The following is a 16853-nucleotide window of genomic DNA, read 5'->3' as shown; positions in this document are numbered from 1 at the left end:
ACAACCTCATAAGTAAATCTTCTCCAAGAAAGAAAGCTTACTCACTCAAATGTCTTTGCTGGGGAAGCAGACCATTCAGGGACCCCTTTCCAAACACCAAATGCAGAAATAAAGCAAATAATGTCTGGGTGTGGCAAAACAAGTACACAAGTACAGGCTTCCCATCAGAGAGGAACAGAAACCTAAACCTTTTACTTGTCCTTGATACAAAGAGGTAATGGATTGTGGAACTGAAATTCAAAAAAAAAAAAAAAGATTCAATTCCAACCTACATACCTACATAAAGCTAAGAACTTCACGCCAGTTTGTTTTCAAATTGGCAATACATAGGTCCCCACTGGAAAAAAAAAAAGAGGAGGGGGGCTTCCCTGGCACTCAGTTGGTGAAGAATCTGCCTGCAATGCAGGAGACCCAGGTTCAGTCTTTGGGTGGGGAAGATTCCCTGGAGAAGGGAATGGCAACCCACTCCAGTATTCTTGCCTGGGAAATACCATGGAAGAGCCTGGTGGGATCACATGGGATCACAGCGAGTCGGACATGACTTAGCAACTAAACTACCACCACTGGAAAAAAACAATACACAAGATCCCAACTGAGCTGTCAGCAGGGTAAAGTTCTGAGGAGACTATTGCTTAACCATTTCCCTTATCATTTTAAACATCAAAAGAACCACATCCCAGTTTTCCTCCATTGTTAATGCCACTTTAGAGGCTGAGAAAAATTTAGTTCATCAGATTCAAATTTCAGACATTTCCTAAGTACATTACAGGTAATGATGCCACTGAGTCTATATTTAGACGCAGGTGTGGAACAAGGAGTGCCAGTTTTGCCTGAAATGGCACCGTGTCCCTCTTTAAATTCTAACTGCAGCCATCACCTAAGCCTGCATTAAAATGTCTATATGGTGTCGCCTAAAATAAATTAAAATGCTTTTTCAATGCTTTTTTTGAGTGGTTCTATTGATTGACTGTGACATTTTAAATATAGATAATAAATCACTCCCATCAGTCCTTTAAACAGTCAGCATTTTAACTACTGTAGGGTGGCCCTCACAGCCTCACTTGAATCAAAAAGCCAAGATGGTAAAAACTCTTGTCATATGAATCCTCTAAAATGGTAACATAATAAACCTTTGGGCAATAATCTCTTTAATAAAAAGTTGTGTCATCATGGTTCCATTATTGCTACATTTCAGAAATTAGGATAGCAGCCTTTTCCCAAATCCTGAGTTATTTTCTCTGCAAACAGTATTTATAAAAATATATCACCTTTCTCAAAAAGAACTTAAGGGCTCTAACAGACAGTATGTTGCTAATTTTCACAACATCCCAATAAAGAACTATTATTTAGCATTTATATCACACTTTAACTTGCAAAAGTGTTTTACAATTATTTTCATTAGTAGTCATGCCTCACAACCGCCTACTGAGCTAAACTGGTCCTGTTATCCTCATCTGACAGCTGAGAAAACTGATGTATTGTAAGGCCAAGGTCAAGTCAGTCTGCTTTTCCAAGACCAGGAACCTGATCCTTAAAGGCAGTCTCATTCATTCAGCAGTGTATGTGTATTGCTCGTAATGCTCATTTAACTCGGTTTTTAGAAAACAGAAATCTACCTAAAATGATGGTACAAAAACACTAAAATTGTAATGCTTTGTTGAAAATATATAACCACATTGGAATACAAATAGGTAAGGATTTAGTAATACGGACACAGGAAGTTTTTAGAAATAGCCTCCCAAAACCTCGATGTCATCATACAAAACTGAAATGCTTTTCACCTCATTTGCTCCCTCCAGTCTGTCTCCACCATTCCAATGAGTAATTCTACTCAAGATTACCAATAATCTCTAGGTTGCCAAATCCCCCACAGGTACGCCTCTGCTCTTATCTGAGACAGCATTCGATATCGTAACATGCTCTCCTCCCTTCTTTCCATATTCTTTACTTGGCTTCCATAACATCATTCTTTCAGGTTTTCCTCCTACCTCACTGGCTGGTCCTCTGTCAGACCTCTCTTCTCTAGACACAAACCATTCTAAGTGACTGCCTGATTGAATTCCATGACTTCAACTTCTATCTACGGGTTGATGATCTCCGACTCTACAATTCCATCCCAGACTTCTCCCTGGAACTCCAGGCTTTTCTACCCAACTATACTATAGCTCCAGGTGGCTGTCTAACAAACAGCTCAAACTTGACATGACCAAAACAGAATTCCTGACAAATATATTTTGCCACAGTCCTACCCATCTCAATAATCACCATTTACCTATCTAGTTCTCCAGCCAATAAATGCAGAACCTATGCATGATTTCTCACTCTGCCTCACTCCCTCTGGCTACTGACAATCCCTGAGCAAGCCCTGTCAACTTCACTTCCAAAAGATATCCCAAATCCTTGTACCTTTCTACAGTTCTTCAGCCATCTCCCCAGTCCTAGTCACCATCAACTCGTCTGATTTAGTACAACAGCCTTGTAAGCTAGTCCCCTTGCCTCCACTCTTGACCCCTCTACAATCCAGTTTCACATAGTAACCAGAGTAATAACTTTTTAAAATTACTAACCAACTCACATCATATCCCTACTTAAAAGTGTTCAAAGGAAGCAGACCATTCGAGCTGTCAATGTCATCTGCCTTCTGGCCTCTTCTTGCACCATCTCCCTCTCACTCACCATATTCAAAGCCACATCGGCCTTATTTCTGCTCCTCTAACATATGAAACACTACCATGGGCAAGAATCCCTCAGAAGAAATGGAGCAGCCATCACAGTCAACAAAAGAGTCTAAAATGCAGTACTTGGATGCAATCTCAAAAACAACAGAATGATCTCTGTTGTTTCCAAGGCAAACCATTCAATATCACAGTAATCCAAGTCTATGCCCTGACCAATAATGCTGAAGAAGCTGAAGTTGAACGGTTCTATGAAGACCTACAAGACCTTCTAGAACTAAAACCCAAAAGAGATGTCCTTTTCTCCTTTGCCTTTCGCTTCTCTACTTTTCATAGCTTCTCTACTTTTCATACTGTTTGTAAGACCTCCTCAGATAACCATTTTGCCTTTTTGCATTTCTTTTTCTTGGGGATGGTCTTGATCACTGCCTCCTGTACAATGTCAGAACCTGGCATCTGGTCCCATCGCTTCATGGGAAATAGATGGGAAACAATTGAAACAGTGACAGAATTTATTTTGGGGGGCTCCCAAATCACTGCAGATGGTGATTGCACCCATGAAATTAAAAGACACTTGCTCCTTGGAAGAAAAGTTATTACCAACCTAGACAGCATATTAAGAAGCAGAGACATTACTTTGCCAACAAAGGTCCTTCTAGTCAAGGCTATGGTTTTTCCAGTAGTCATGTACGGATGTGAGAGTTGGACCATAAAGAAAGCTGAACACAGAAGAATTGATGCTTCTGAATTGTGGTGTTGGAGAAGACTCTTGAGAGTCCCTTGGACTGCAAGGAGATCCAACCAATCAATCCTGAAGGAATTCAGTCCTGAATATTCATTGGAAGGACTGATGCTGAAGCTGAAACTCCAATACTCTGGCCACATGATACAAAGAACTGACTCACTTGAAAAGACCCTGAGGCTGGAAAAGATTGAAGGCGGGAGAAGGGGATGACAGAGGATGAGATGGTTGGATGGCCATCACCGACTCAATGGACATGAGTTTGAGTAAACTCCTGGAGATGGTGATGGACAGGGAGGCCTGGCGTGCTGCAGTCCATGGGGCTGAAAAGAGTCAGACACGACTGAGCGACTGAACTGAACTGACTATATAGAATTAATTCCTCCTTAGCTTTGCACTGGAATGTTTGATCTGCTAATCTTGGTATATATCCTCCTGGATTTTAAATACCATACCTTCAGAGAGGCATTCCATATTCCCTATTCTCCCAATCTTAAGTAGCTATCCATTCATCCTCTAATATATCACTCTATTTTAATGCTCTGCAACTGATTTTTTTGGGGCTGTTGGTTGTCTGTTTACCCTCCAGAATGTCAGCTCCATAAGAACAGTGTATGCCTTTGTTCACCAGTGTATGGTTAGTGCCCAACACATTCTATCAACTCAATAAATTTGACAAGCTTACTTGTTAGGAGAGGGTAAAAAAAGACATAACCTGGGACCTTCCCTGGACCTAACCTGGGTCCAGTAGCTTAACACTCGTGCTCCTAATAGAGGGGGCCTGGGTTCAATATCTGGTTAGGGACCTAGATCCCACGTGCTACAACTAAAGATTTTGCATGCCACAATGAAGAGCAAAGATCCTGCAGCCATAACCAAGACCAGGTGCAGCCAAATACATTAAATACTTTTTTATAAAAGACATAACCCGTATCCACAAAGAGCTCACAATCCAACTGAGGAAACAAAACATTTAAATACTAAGTGTAATGATAACAGGATACTAAAATATCACAGCAGCCTAGAAGCAGGAATGATTAATTCTGCTTTGAAAACTAGGAAGACGTCACAGAAGAAATGAACTATGAGCTAAATCCTAAAGATTAATTAGGAGATTCACTAGATTATTGGTTATGTTTGCTTGTTTTAGAAGTGTCCTTTGAGCAAAAATAGGATGAAGAAAGGAGGAAGGAAAATGAAATCAAGCATCTGCTATGTATGAGGCACTGTGGATAATGAAGGGTCTTAAAGGGAAAGGGAATAAGTAGTCTCTTGTGACTGGGTGGTGGAGTGACAGAAAGAAGGGTAATAAAACCTGAGACATACAGACCAGTTAAGAGGTTACTGCAAGTGTCCAAGTGAGAAATGAAAATGGTCTAATCCAAGACTTTGGCAACAGGTGTGGGAACAAAAAGGTAGATTTAGGAGACCTCAAAGGTTAAAATCAGACTTGTATCAACCAGATACGAGTGATGAAGGAAAAGAACTAAGGTCAAGTCCAGAGTTTTTTATTTAGGCAACTGTGTGGCTATTCAAGTTCAGTTCAGTCACTCAGTCGTGTCCAACTCTTTGCAACCCCATGAATCGCAGCACATCAGGCCTCCCTGTCCATCACCAACTCCCGGAGTTCACTCAGACTCACGTCCATCGAGTCAGTGATGCCATCCAGCCATCTCATCCTCTGTCGTCCCCTTCTCCTCCTGCCCCCAATCCCTCCCAGCATCAGGGTCTTTTCCAATGAGTCAACTCTTCGCATGAAGTGGCCAAAGTATTGGAGTTTCAGCTTCAGCATCAGTTCTTCCAATGAACACCCAGGATTGATCTCCTTTAGGATGGACTGGCTGGATCTCCTTGCAGTCCAAGAGACTCTCAAGAGTCTTCTCCAACACCACAGTTCAAAAGCATCAATTCTTCGGTGCTCAGCTTTCTTCACAGTCCAACTCTCACATCCATAGATGACCACTGGAAAAACCATAGCCTTGACTAGACGAACCTTTGTTGGCAAAGTAACGTCTCTGCTTTTTAATATGCTGTCTAGGTTGGTCATAACTTTCCTTCCAAGGAGTAAGCGTCTTTTAATTTCATGACTGCAGTCACCATCTGCAGTGATTTTGAAGCCCAAAAAAATAAAGTCTGACACTGTTTCCACTGTTTCCCCATCTATTTGCCATGAAGTGATGGGACCAGATGCCATGATCTTCATTTTCTGAATGTTGAGCTTTAAGCCAACTTTTTCACTCTCCTCTTTCACTTTCATCAAGAGGCTTTTAATATCATTCAACTAGGCAGGAAATCTAGAATGTTTAGATTTCATGGAGAAGATACTTAATTCTGAGGTGCCTATGGGATGTCTAGGTGGGTTTTGGAAATATAGGCCTTGATTCTAGGAGGGAAGGAGGGAAGGGACAAGGGAGAGGAAAAGACAGAGAAAGAGATTTGAGTTAAATCTAGAGATTTAGATGATTTGCCTGTGTGTGTAGTGAATTACATTACCGGTGAAAAGAAAAAATAAAGACAGAAAGACTAAAGACTAGTTGAAAGAGAGACAGTGATGCAACAAGGTCACAGAGAACTAACAGCATAGTGAAGAAAGGAAAGGCCAACATGAATATAGTAAACTCTGTAGGTGTGAAAGAAAGAAAGAATTTCCACTTGATAGCCTTTGAAAGGTACTGAAAAGAATAACATTACAGGACTAGAGATAACTGGATTAATGATTTACCAAGAACAGGCAATAATTTAGGTGAGATAGAGAAGCCTAATCAGACACCCAACAATCCCCTACGAAGAGGAATGATCTTATTTTATCTAAATAGAAGTCCTACTTAGAAATTTGAGATCTGGTAGAAAACCAGAGTAGTTGTGGGGGGAAAAAAAGGTTAGAGTAGAGACATGATCCAGACACACTAGCAAATATTTTTCAAACCATCTCTCACCAAAAAAGCAGCAGCAAAGGAAAGAGGATGGATGCCCAGCAGAGGGGTGCAATACTGTTAATCAATATTGGACCTGGTCCAGCTGCCTAAAAATCACAGCCAATTTCCTCAATGTCTTCCCAAATTGGAAAATCCACTCTCACCTGGAAGCTATAATACACAACTTCCAAGAATATCATGGATGTCTCCTGCCACAATATTCTAAGTATCCAAGCTTCAATCCATTAAGTCATCCTAGTAAAACAGACAGCTTGGCCAGACTTTGGATAAGATTCACATATCCCTCAGTTAATGTGAGATATCTCACTGGGGAATATTTTTCATGCACCAAGTACAGAAAATATCTTTAGGTGACACAGCAGTGTCCTAGGAGAGGAAGAATACAGTGGAGAAGGTAATCTAGTAGCATTGTGCTTGGCAATAAGCAAACTTACATAACATGGAAAATAACTGGTAATGTATTCCTGATGTGTTAAAATCAGAGTACACGACTGCATTTTAAAGTAAAACAAACTAAAAGGATCTAAAATTTCCACTATGTATCTTTTATTTTAAATATATTCAAAAAAGAAATGAAATTAAGTAAAAAATTGCAATACATTTAAGAGGTCATATTTATGGAATTCTTGAATGTCTTTAAAGATTTCTTTAAAGTCTTCTACCCTCAGATTTCCTTTTTAAAAAAATTTTACACAGTAAAATTCGTGTTACAGTGTTCAGTTCTAAGAGTTGTCACAAATGCATAGTCATATAACTATAACCATAATCAAGATACAGAGCAGTTTCATCACCTGCCAAAAAGACTCTCATGCTACCCTTTTGTAGTCAAACACTTCGCCTACCTTTAACCCACTCTGATGTGTTCTCTACTGTCCCTACAGTTTTGAGTTTTCCAGAATGTCATATAAATCCAATCATGTGGTGGACAGTCTTTTTTTTTTTAACTGATGCATATCTGATTTACAAAGTTGTGTTAGTTTCAGGTGTACAACAAAGTGATTCAAGTATACACACACACACACACACACCCCCCTCTCCAAAAGATTAGAAGGTGATCAGATCAGTCGCTCAGTTGTGTCCGACTCTTTGCGACCCCATGAATCGCAGCACGCCAGGCCTCCCTGTCCATTTTTAAATAGGAAAGATCTCAATGAATACGTGAAGAGATGGAGAGCAAAGCTATAAATTAAACGGTAAGTAGTAGATATATGAAAATCATTCTGTACGAACCTATTTGGATACTGTTCCAAACAGTTGAAAAATTACTGAGGTAACTGGGGAAAAGTGAAAACTGACTGGATAACTGATGCTATTAAGAAATGCTTGCAAAAAAAAAAGAAATGCTTGCTAATTTTTGGTGGAATTTCTTTTTAGTCCTTATGTTTTAAAGCTACATACTGAAATATTTATTCATGAGATTATGATATTCTGGATTTAAAAAAAATAATGTAGGTGGGTTAGTGGGTAAAGGCTATACAGATGGAACAAGCTGGGCATGAGCTGACACTTACTGTAGCTGTAGCAGGGTGACAGGGGTTTCTTATGCTGTTCTGTCTACTCTTGCACTTATTTAAATTTTTCCATAATAAAGAGGTAAAAAAGAAAAAATGCTACCATTTTTTTCCACTAAGATGAGAGGTTTTGTGTTTTATTCTTTGCAACCTAAAAGCTGATAATTTAAGCCAAGTGTATAACACATTAAAAAACGTAAAGATAAGTATGAACTACTATTGAGAAAGTACCGAGTGCCACATTCTCATTTAGCCAATCTCTCCAGACAATGTGAATGATCAACACATTAAGCAACTGGACCTTAGACTCAGGGTCATTACACTGGCTTTAACTGTTACTTACACCCTAAATGATTTCTAGGTCTGCATCTCCATTCTACGGAGATTCTAACGCTTTCTACTGAACTCAAGATCCAAATATCCAAAAGCCTGTTAGACATTTGCTCCTGGATTTCCCAGACACCTCAAATCTGACATACCAAAATCGAACTCATTTTCCCTCAAATGGGAACACCCTCTTACTCCTCTATTCCCTACCTCAGTTAATGATATCACCATCCACTTAGTTGCCCAAGCAAGTAATTTTAAATCCATCTTGGACAACTTCTCCCTGACACCTTCCTCAACATAAAGTCAGTAAGATCCTTCTAGTCAGACTCCTAAAAAGCTGTTTAATCTGTCTACAATTCCAGTACCTGAGGTCTTCAATATCTCTCAAACGACCATCACACCAGTCTCATAACCATCTCCCTGCAGCCAATTTCTCCTTTTAAAAATCTAACTTCCATACCTTTCTATTTTACTGAAGTATAGTTGATTTACAATGTTGTGTTAATTTCTGCTATACAGCAAAGTGATTCAGTTACCTATATATACAGAGAAATATAGAGATATCCGTTTTCATATTCTTTACCATTCTGGTTTATCACAGGATACTGAATATAGTTTCCTGTGCTATACAGTAAGAACCAGTTGTTTATCCATCAGTGTTACTTTTCCTAAATAGTGATCTAAACTCTCCCATGACTGCCTAGCACCTACAAAAGAAAATTCAGACCCCTCAATAAGACCATCCATAATCGGGCTGCAACCCATCTTTTACCTCACTTCCTTCCACTCCTACCTTGTACCCCTTGACCTATGCACATTAAACCACTGGCCTTCCCAGTATAGACTCGTAGCTTTGTGCAAGCTGCTCTCCGCCCTTGAAATACTATCTTCTCCAATCCTTTTCTGTTGAAGCAGCCAAACAGCATTCATTCCTCAAGACCAGATCGATTCTTCCTCCAGGAAGCCTTCTCCAACCTTTCCTTCCTACCACCAGCCAGAACCAGGGCTCCTATAACTCTTAGTAGAGATCTCTATGACAGCACTTTACTATACTGGTATGATTCATAACTATGTATTTGTCAGTCTCCAATTAAAATGTGAGCATCTTAAAAACACAGATCACGTCATTCACATTTTAATTCCCAATGTCTACCACAATGCCTAACACAAAGTAGGCACTTCAATGTTTGCTGAATCTGACTGCTGAGGATTATCACCAACATTTTTCAATGAGACTAGAGTCTAAAAACTTAAAGAGTTGTTTTGGCTTACTGGTGGAAAAAAAAAAAAGACACTACAGAAACTCATACTTTATGGTATTTTTGGTTTTATATATTTTTCCCAAATTGCTTCAGGGTTAGTCACTAGAAAATTAGTACCAAAGTCTTTTCTTCTGGGTGAGTCTTTTACTATTATTATTTTGGCTATGCTGCACAGCATGTGGTATTTTAGTTCCCTGACCAGGGATCAAACCTGTGTCCCCTGCAATCCTGCAGTGGACGTGCAGAGTCCTAACCACTGGACCACCTGGGAATTCCCTTAAGTCTTTTTTTTTTTAAATCACCAACCCTTGAGTAAATATTATATCACTCCTTAAATGACCTATATTTTCCCATGAAACAGTCACTCCCGTGCTGAATCAAATCATCATTTTGTAACTGAGCTAGCAAATCGAGTAATTTATTATTCTCCTTGTATTAAATCTATCTTTAATAAAATTTAGCATTTTTCCTCTCAAATTGTATTCACTGTTTTCACTCTTGAGTTGTAAAGCTCTAAAAGGGACACAATCAAGACCTTGACAGGCAGTGAAAAGACAGGAACAGGTATTAAAAACACTTCTCTGCCGAGAAAGCACTCACCTCACACCAAGAGTACAGCGACTTCACACTTATCCCCTCTCTGGTCAGCTGTAAGGCTTCAGCCTTTCCCCTGCCATTTCACTTCTCACACATACTCTCACTTCTCGGTTTACTGTATCAGAACCATCTATCTAGAGTTGTGATAATATTTCAGGAGTTTAAATCCAAGAATTAGGCTCATGATGCTTCTGAAAATGTTCCAAGCTTCCTGTCCTGCTCTGCTGCATTAGACAATGTTGCTCTGCCAAAGTCTTAGCTCATTTCCTCCTGCTGCTTGCCCTGATATGGTGGTACACATCAATAATGCTCTCCCCTTTCCCATGTGCAGACCTCACTGTCTGCTTGGAATGTCCTGTCTTCCATGTCCATCTGTGAGGGCCTATCAAAAAGGTTCGATGCAGTAGAGGCCTTTACTGACAATACCTGAATCCATCAACTCTTACTCCATCATTTTTTGGGGGGGCCGTGAGCATTCAAGATCTTAGTTCCCTGATCAGGAATCATACCAGCAGCCCCTGCAATGGAAGTTCTCAGTCTTAACTACTGGACCACCGGGGAAGTCCTTCCATCAATTCTAAGACAGGCTTTTTTCCACCACATTTCTCCAAAAAACAGGATGCAACTGACGGCATGCCAGTCTCATTAGTAGCATTTCTTCTTCCTTAGTGGTATGCAAAATAACTGTGAGACTTACAATCACTGGCACTGTGGATTTGATGAAATAAGGTATTGAATTCCATTATAATTACTTTGAATAGTTCTGTTTCCTTCATTAGACTGTGATCTAGCAGAGGGCAGGGGCTAGGTCATCATCAACTCTGACCTGTGATCTGGGCACAAAGAGAGTGAGCATATCCAACGAACACTGGTAATAATTAACATTCATTTAGCATTTACTAAGTGTCAGGTACCATTCTAAACACTTTATATGTATTAACACATTTAACCTTCACAACAACCTCATGAAGTAAGTACAATTATCTTTGGTCTATAGATGAGGAAACAGGCAAAGATACGTGAGTAAGCTTATTCAAAGATACACAAAGTTGCACAAGATTTGAACCCAAGTTTGCTGATTACATACTGTTATTATTTTCCCTTCGGCAAATATTAACGAGCAGGTACTCTAAGCCAACAGCTGTGCTAAATAAACAAACACTGGTAAGCAAACCCTGCTCTTCAAAAGGGTCCTCTGAACCACAGGTCCATTCTTGAATCCTTTACCCTCCAAACATCACAATCAACTTACAGATTCACTAAGTTAAATCCACTTTTCTCACAACATTGTAAATCAACTCTACTTCAATTTAAAAACTGAGTAAATAAAAAATAAACAAATCCACTATCCTCTTTACTTTCCCTTTTAAACATTTTCTCATATAGTATTCCTTTAAAGTTGTTAGCACTCTATCAAGAACCAAAACAAATGACAAAAAAAAAAAAATCCTTCTGCTCTTATTATTAATTAGTGGTTATAAAAATATCACAAAAGAGACTTCAGCTAAGGAATGGGCGGCAAGATCAGAAAGGATCTGAAGAAACAAAGGTTCTGTTTGCAAGCAAATATTCTCAGTAAAAGAAAAAGAGAGGGAGGTAAAAACACCATAATTTTGTTTTTAAATAGACTGCTTTAAAAAGGGTTCCCCCGAGGCATGAAATGTTTGCTTTTTTTAAGAAAAATGATTCATTTTATCAGAATGAACACGAGCTGGTAAACCTTATTCCTTTTATTTTAGCTCTTGTAACAGGCAATCAAGGCACTGACCATCCCCTTTCTCTCCCTCAGGGGAAGACTCCCTGTTCTGTAACAGTAATCTACTACATAAAAGGAACTACAAACAGGAAAGAGAATAGAAGGAGAGGACAGGAAATTCTCATCACAGCTGAACAAACCTCTATCATTTTAACGTAATAGGGATGGCATTTATGGACTTGTCTGAACTGATGGAAATTTCCAATAGAGGGGAAAATGCATCATCAAAATTAAAAACAAATGTCCAACTATTAGAAATAAGATGGTTAGTTCTAACATTTTTACACCTCTACTTCATCTTCCATGTGGTAGACAAAGAATGAATTTGAATCCTGTAAATGACCTATGACAACAGTAACCACACACTTTCTTTTTTAAACTATCCTCCAAATAAGAAAAAGAAACTATCCTCTATTATGGACGGAGAATTTATTGGAAAAGCCAAGCAACTAGAGCAAAAAGTTTAAAATGATCTATTACTGTGTATTTCCAAGAAAGAGAAGTAAAACACATTTGACCAGACAGAGAAGTTAAAGGCAATGAGGGTTCATTTCCCCGTTCCTATAAAATAATTCATTCTCCTTATCTGTGAACCTTCAAGGATCTAATACAGCTACTCCCTACCTTTGGTCAGATGAAAGATAAATCACTCACTAATTTCCAAAAGACCTTGCCATTTCAAGCTCTCCATCCTCAGAGCTGGCAGAGCTGAAGCATCATCTCTTTCCGTCCTTTCGAAAGGAGTTTCACCTCTTTTTCAAAAGCTGTGACTAGAAAGCCATTTTCTCTCTCTCCCCAAGTACACAGTTTAACTCTGTCCTCTGCTTTGTCTACCCTAAACAACAAGAACGACGACAAAGCCTCAGGAGTGCTCCTTCAGTCCCTTAGAAACAAACCAGCCACCTCTCAGGCTTTTGCACAGCTGCTTCTGTCTTTCTCTGAGAGACACTCCACGCTGGAGGTTTCCACAAGCAGGGTAACAAAAAGTGGAGCCTAAAAGCGGCTATATGCTATCTGACCTCCAAAACAGACACAGCGCCTTGGGGAAACCAGAGACTCTTGCAAAGAAAAACTTTTTTACAATTAAAAAAATAACAAACTGGGAAAACAAAACAAAATGTATTTGCACATCCCTCACCGTGCACCCCTCCCAGTTTGTCTCAAACTATTTTTTTTTTTTTTCAACTCATAATAAAGCAGGTTAGTACCAACTATGCTACAAGGGAACCGAATAGGCTGTGTTCATAAAGCATTTAACAGATTGGCCTTCCATTCTCTATTGCCTCCCTCTTGGGTGAGGACTACATACCATTTGTTAAAAAAAAAAAAAAAAATGCCTGAAAGTATGGCATTTTTCCTACACAAGTCTGTCTGATGGCTAATGTGTCACATCACAGAACAAACTGGTATTTCTGCACAGGATCTGCTGAGCCGATAAAGAAAACACGTCTGTGCCGATCGCTTTTACAAACAACATGCTTAGCCTTGACAAAGAAATCAGTCATTCCATTAATAACGGTAAAATCTAAAATCCAGTGATACTGCTGGTGATACAGCAACCTCGACACAGTCCTCACAATTTACAGTTTTTATAAACGAACTCAATCATATACGTGATGCTTACAAGATGAAACACATTACATCTTCCGAAGGTTCAGAAAGGTTAAGTGGGACCTGCCCAAGGTTATCTATCAGCTTTAACCAGCGATGGACGTGGATTCGAACCAGTCGGACGCTAAGCTCCTAGCTCTTTTCCCTAGACCCCTCCCAGCTTTAAACGACCCCCATCCTCTACCCAGAGTAGCCTATTACTCAGGGCGACCGGCTCTTCCCCGCCTGGACCAGAGTTGTCTTCTTCAGCTCCAGCAGGGCTTTTATCCTCCACTACCCTTCCCCCGCCCCGAGATCATTCTCTGAAAGAAGCGGAAAGGGAGAGGCGACCGAAAGCTTCTGGGGGAAGGGACGATGACACACGGGGGAGCGCGGGACACTGCTCCTGCGGTGGGCTCCTTCAGTCTGCAGCGCGCACCCCCTGACCTCCCCGAAGCCGTCCAGCCCTGGCGCTGGCGAGCTGACCACAGTGCCCCGAATCCTCCCATCATCACCTCAAACTGTCCCTCCCCCACGCCCCTTCGCCTCCGACAGGCAGAGCCCACCCCCCCTCCCCCAAGTCGGAGTATCCCTCCACCAGGAGTACCCCTCCACCTCTCCCTCCTGTCTCCCACCCTGCTCCCACCACCACTCACTGTCGGTGACTGGGCCCGGCCCTCATGGCTGCTCCGTTGCCGCCCGCCGCCGCCACCGCTGCTACACGCCCCGGCCCCTCAGTCACCGCCGCCGCCTTCGGGACTCGCCGGGAGCCGCTCCTGCGCCTGCGCAACCTGGAGCGCCGGGGCCCTCTCGGCCGTCCGCGCCTGCGCAACCCGCACCGGGGGCGTCTGCCTCAGTGCCTGATGCCCTGGACCCCTGGGTCTCAGGTGGACATGGCCGCTGGCTTCGAGGACTTAGTAAGCTTAGAGGCTCTGGTGGCTGCCCCAGGGTTTCAGGCTTCTGGAAGTTAGCGTGGGTTACTAAACGCGGTGCCCATAGGGGCCGTAGACTTAATCGTACTTCCAGGATTCTGGATCCTGCTTACACTTAAAGGATTGAATGCTCTGAGATGACCGCTGATAATAAGTTTAGGTTTCTTTCAAGAATACGATCACATCTAAAATGCATTGAGGGGTAACTGTGTAAGAGGTAACTTTGACATTCCTGAATACTCAAGTGCTCAGAAGCCCTGGGGATTTTGTCAGGGAGGTGACTACGCCTCTAATGCACAGGGACATGGCTAAGTTCAGCCTGTTTATCAAGCACATACAGTTTATGGGATGAAAACGCTCCAGGCATCTCATATGTGCCATCAAGGGGCTTATCAGGTTAATAGTTCCCTACTTTCCAACTCTTATTGTGGAGTCTGACTCTTGCAAATTGGTAAAAACTGGGCCTTTAGCCCAAGGAAAACCAGCTATCAGCCCCTAGACCACCACCTAGACCCTTGCCTTAGCATAACCCAACAAGAGACTAGGCTCAATTCAGTCCCAGGAATTCAACAATGCAAACTTTTTTTGGGGGGGACCATATCTCATGGCTTGTGGGATCTTACTTCCCCAACCAGGGATAGCACCTGGATCCTGGGCAGTGAAAGTGGGGAGTCCTAACCACTGGGAATCCAGGGAATTCCCCTCAACAATACAAACTTGAAAGCTGCAGCCAATGCACTGCAGTCAGAGGGAAGAGGAGATACAGGACTAAACTCTTCTTATCACCATGACTCTTCCTTCCTCCTCTAGCCCAGTCTCCTCTCTACAATTCAGAGTCTGGAGGGATAGAGACCAAGAGTTATTACTTGCAAAAGTATTATCCTTTGGAATGAGAGCACATTTGGCACCAGAGGGGAATTGCAGAGTCAGAAAGGAAGAAGAATCAATATCGACACTATGTCCTGATGAATGGATGACTAAAAAGAAAGCCATAGCTTACCCTGAAACTTCTGGGAACTGTGCCTTAACTCCCCCACCACATGCAGTCCCAGGGAAGGCCTGCTGCAATCTGTATGGAGATGACATATCTTCTTATATTTGAACTGTAAGGATCTCTGGAACCATTTCCCTATTTAAATTTCTTACCCAGGGCAGAATTGTGATTTGTTTTTTGTCTGCCAAGTATTCACTCACTATATCTCATGATAATCAAAGAATCACCCCTACTCCATTTTCAGACCATGTGGATGAGCACATAAGCTCAATCCCAAGTCATTCAGCTCATAACATTCCTTAAGTTAGAATGGTTGTTTCATGGATGGGCATGTAACCCAGTCAGAGTCAAAAATGCACAGAGTTCCTTCTGGGAAAGTCTGTTTCCCTTTCCCACTAACACTGGATATAAGAAGATGTATAATAATATCTGATACTGCTCCAGCTATGTTGACACCAGCAAGGGAGCACCAATCCAAAAAAAGATATAATTTATTCATTCACTGAACAATGTGCCAGACACTGTTCTAGGTGCAGGAGACACAGTAGTGACATATATATATATATATATATATATATATATATATATACACACATACACACACACACACAAATTATACACATTCTTTGTCCTCATAGAATTTATAGTCTAGTAGAGGACATATAATAATAGGAGCAGGCACACAGCATTTACAATGTGCCTAGCACTGTTCTAAGTAAACACTTTACACGTATGTGTGTGGGTGAAAGTTGCTCAGTTGTGTCTAACTCTTTGCAACCCCGTGTATTGTATAGCCCATCAGGCTCCTCTGTCCATGGAATTCTTCAGGCAAGAATATTGGAGTAGGTAGCCATTCCCTCCTCCAGGAGATCTTCCTGACCTAGGGATCAAACTCAGGTGGTTTGCATTGCAGGCAGGCAGATTCTTTACTGTCTGAGGCACCAGAAAAGCCCACTTTACACATATAAGTACTCTTAATTGTAATAACCCTCTTTTATAACATAACAGTAATCATTATGCCTGTTTTATAGATGAAGAAACTGCAGTAAAGAGAAGTTACTTGCCCTGGGCCACACAGTGAATAATGGGGCTGAGAACCAGAGCCAGGCTGTCTGGCTCAGTTATCTGTGTGCTCAATCAGTGTATTGTTAACTGCTTTGTCATAGGAGGATAAAGGATCCTATAAGAAAATGTAACCTATCATGGAAGGAAGAGCCTATGGAAAGACCTGGAAGCGAGAGAGAATACCATGCAATTGGGGGACTAAAAAAAATTCAGTCGAACTCAAAAAGAAGAGTAAAAGAGATGAGACTGGCAAAGTAAGCTGGAGCCACATTAACTGGTTTACACTTTTTCATGAAGGCACGGAAGCAAGGAAGTTACTTGGTTAGATTGGGGCCATCAGGAGATAGGTAAGACCCTGAAGAGCCCTGAGCAGTCTCATAGCATTCCAGACACTGCATCAGAATCATTGCAGGAGTGGTAAATGCTGTGAAGAAAAGCCTGTCTGAGAAAGTGACATTTTTGC

General features: G+C 41.2%; 1 protein-coding gene across 1 annotated transcript in view; it reads right to left on the bottom strand.

Moving 5' to 3' along the window:
* FAM222B (family with sequence similarity 222 member B) overlaps positions 1–14192 on the bottom strand; it is a 56916-nt gene extending 42724 nt beyond the window's left edge. The window contains exon 1 of the mRNA XM_006042172.4: positions 14056–14192. The gene's annotated coding sequence lies outside the window, so the exon portion shown is untranslated. The remainder of the gene's footprint in view (positions 1–14055) is intronic.
* Between the last annotated feature and the right edge of the window lie 2661 nt (positions 14193–16853).

The sequence above is a fragment of the Bubalus bubalis genome, chromosome 3, assembly GCF_019923935.1.
Source record: "Bubalus bubalis isolate 160015118507 breed Murrah chromosome 3, NDDB_SH_1, whole genome shotgun sequence".
Classification (NCBI taxonomy): Eukaryota; Metazoa; Chordata; class Mammalia; order Artiodactyla; family Bovidae; genus Bubalus; species Bubalus bubalis.
The sequence above is the reverse complement of the archived record's forward strand: the minus strand, read 5'-3'. Positions and strand labels throughout refer to the sequence as shown.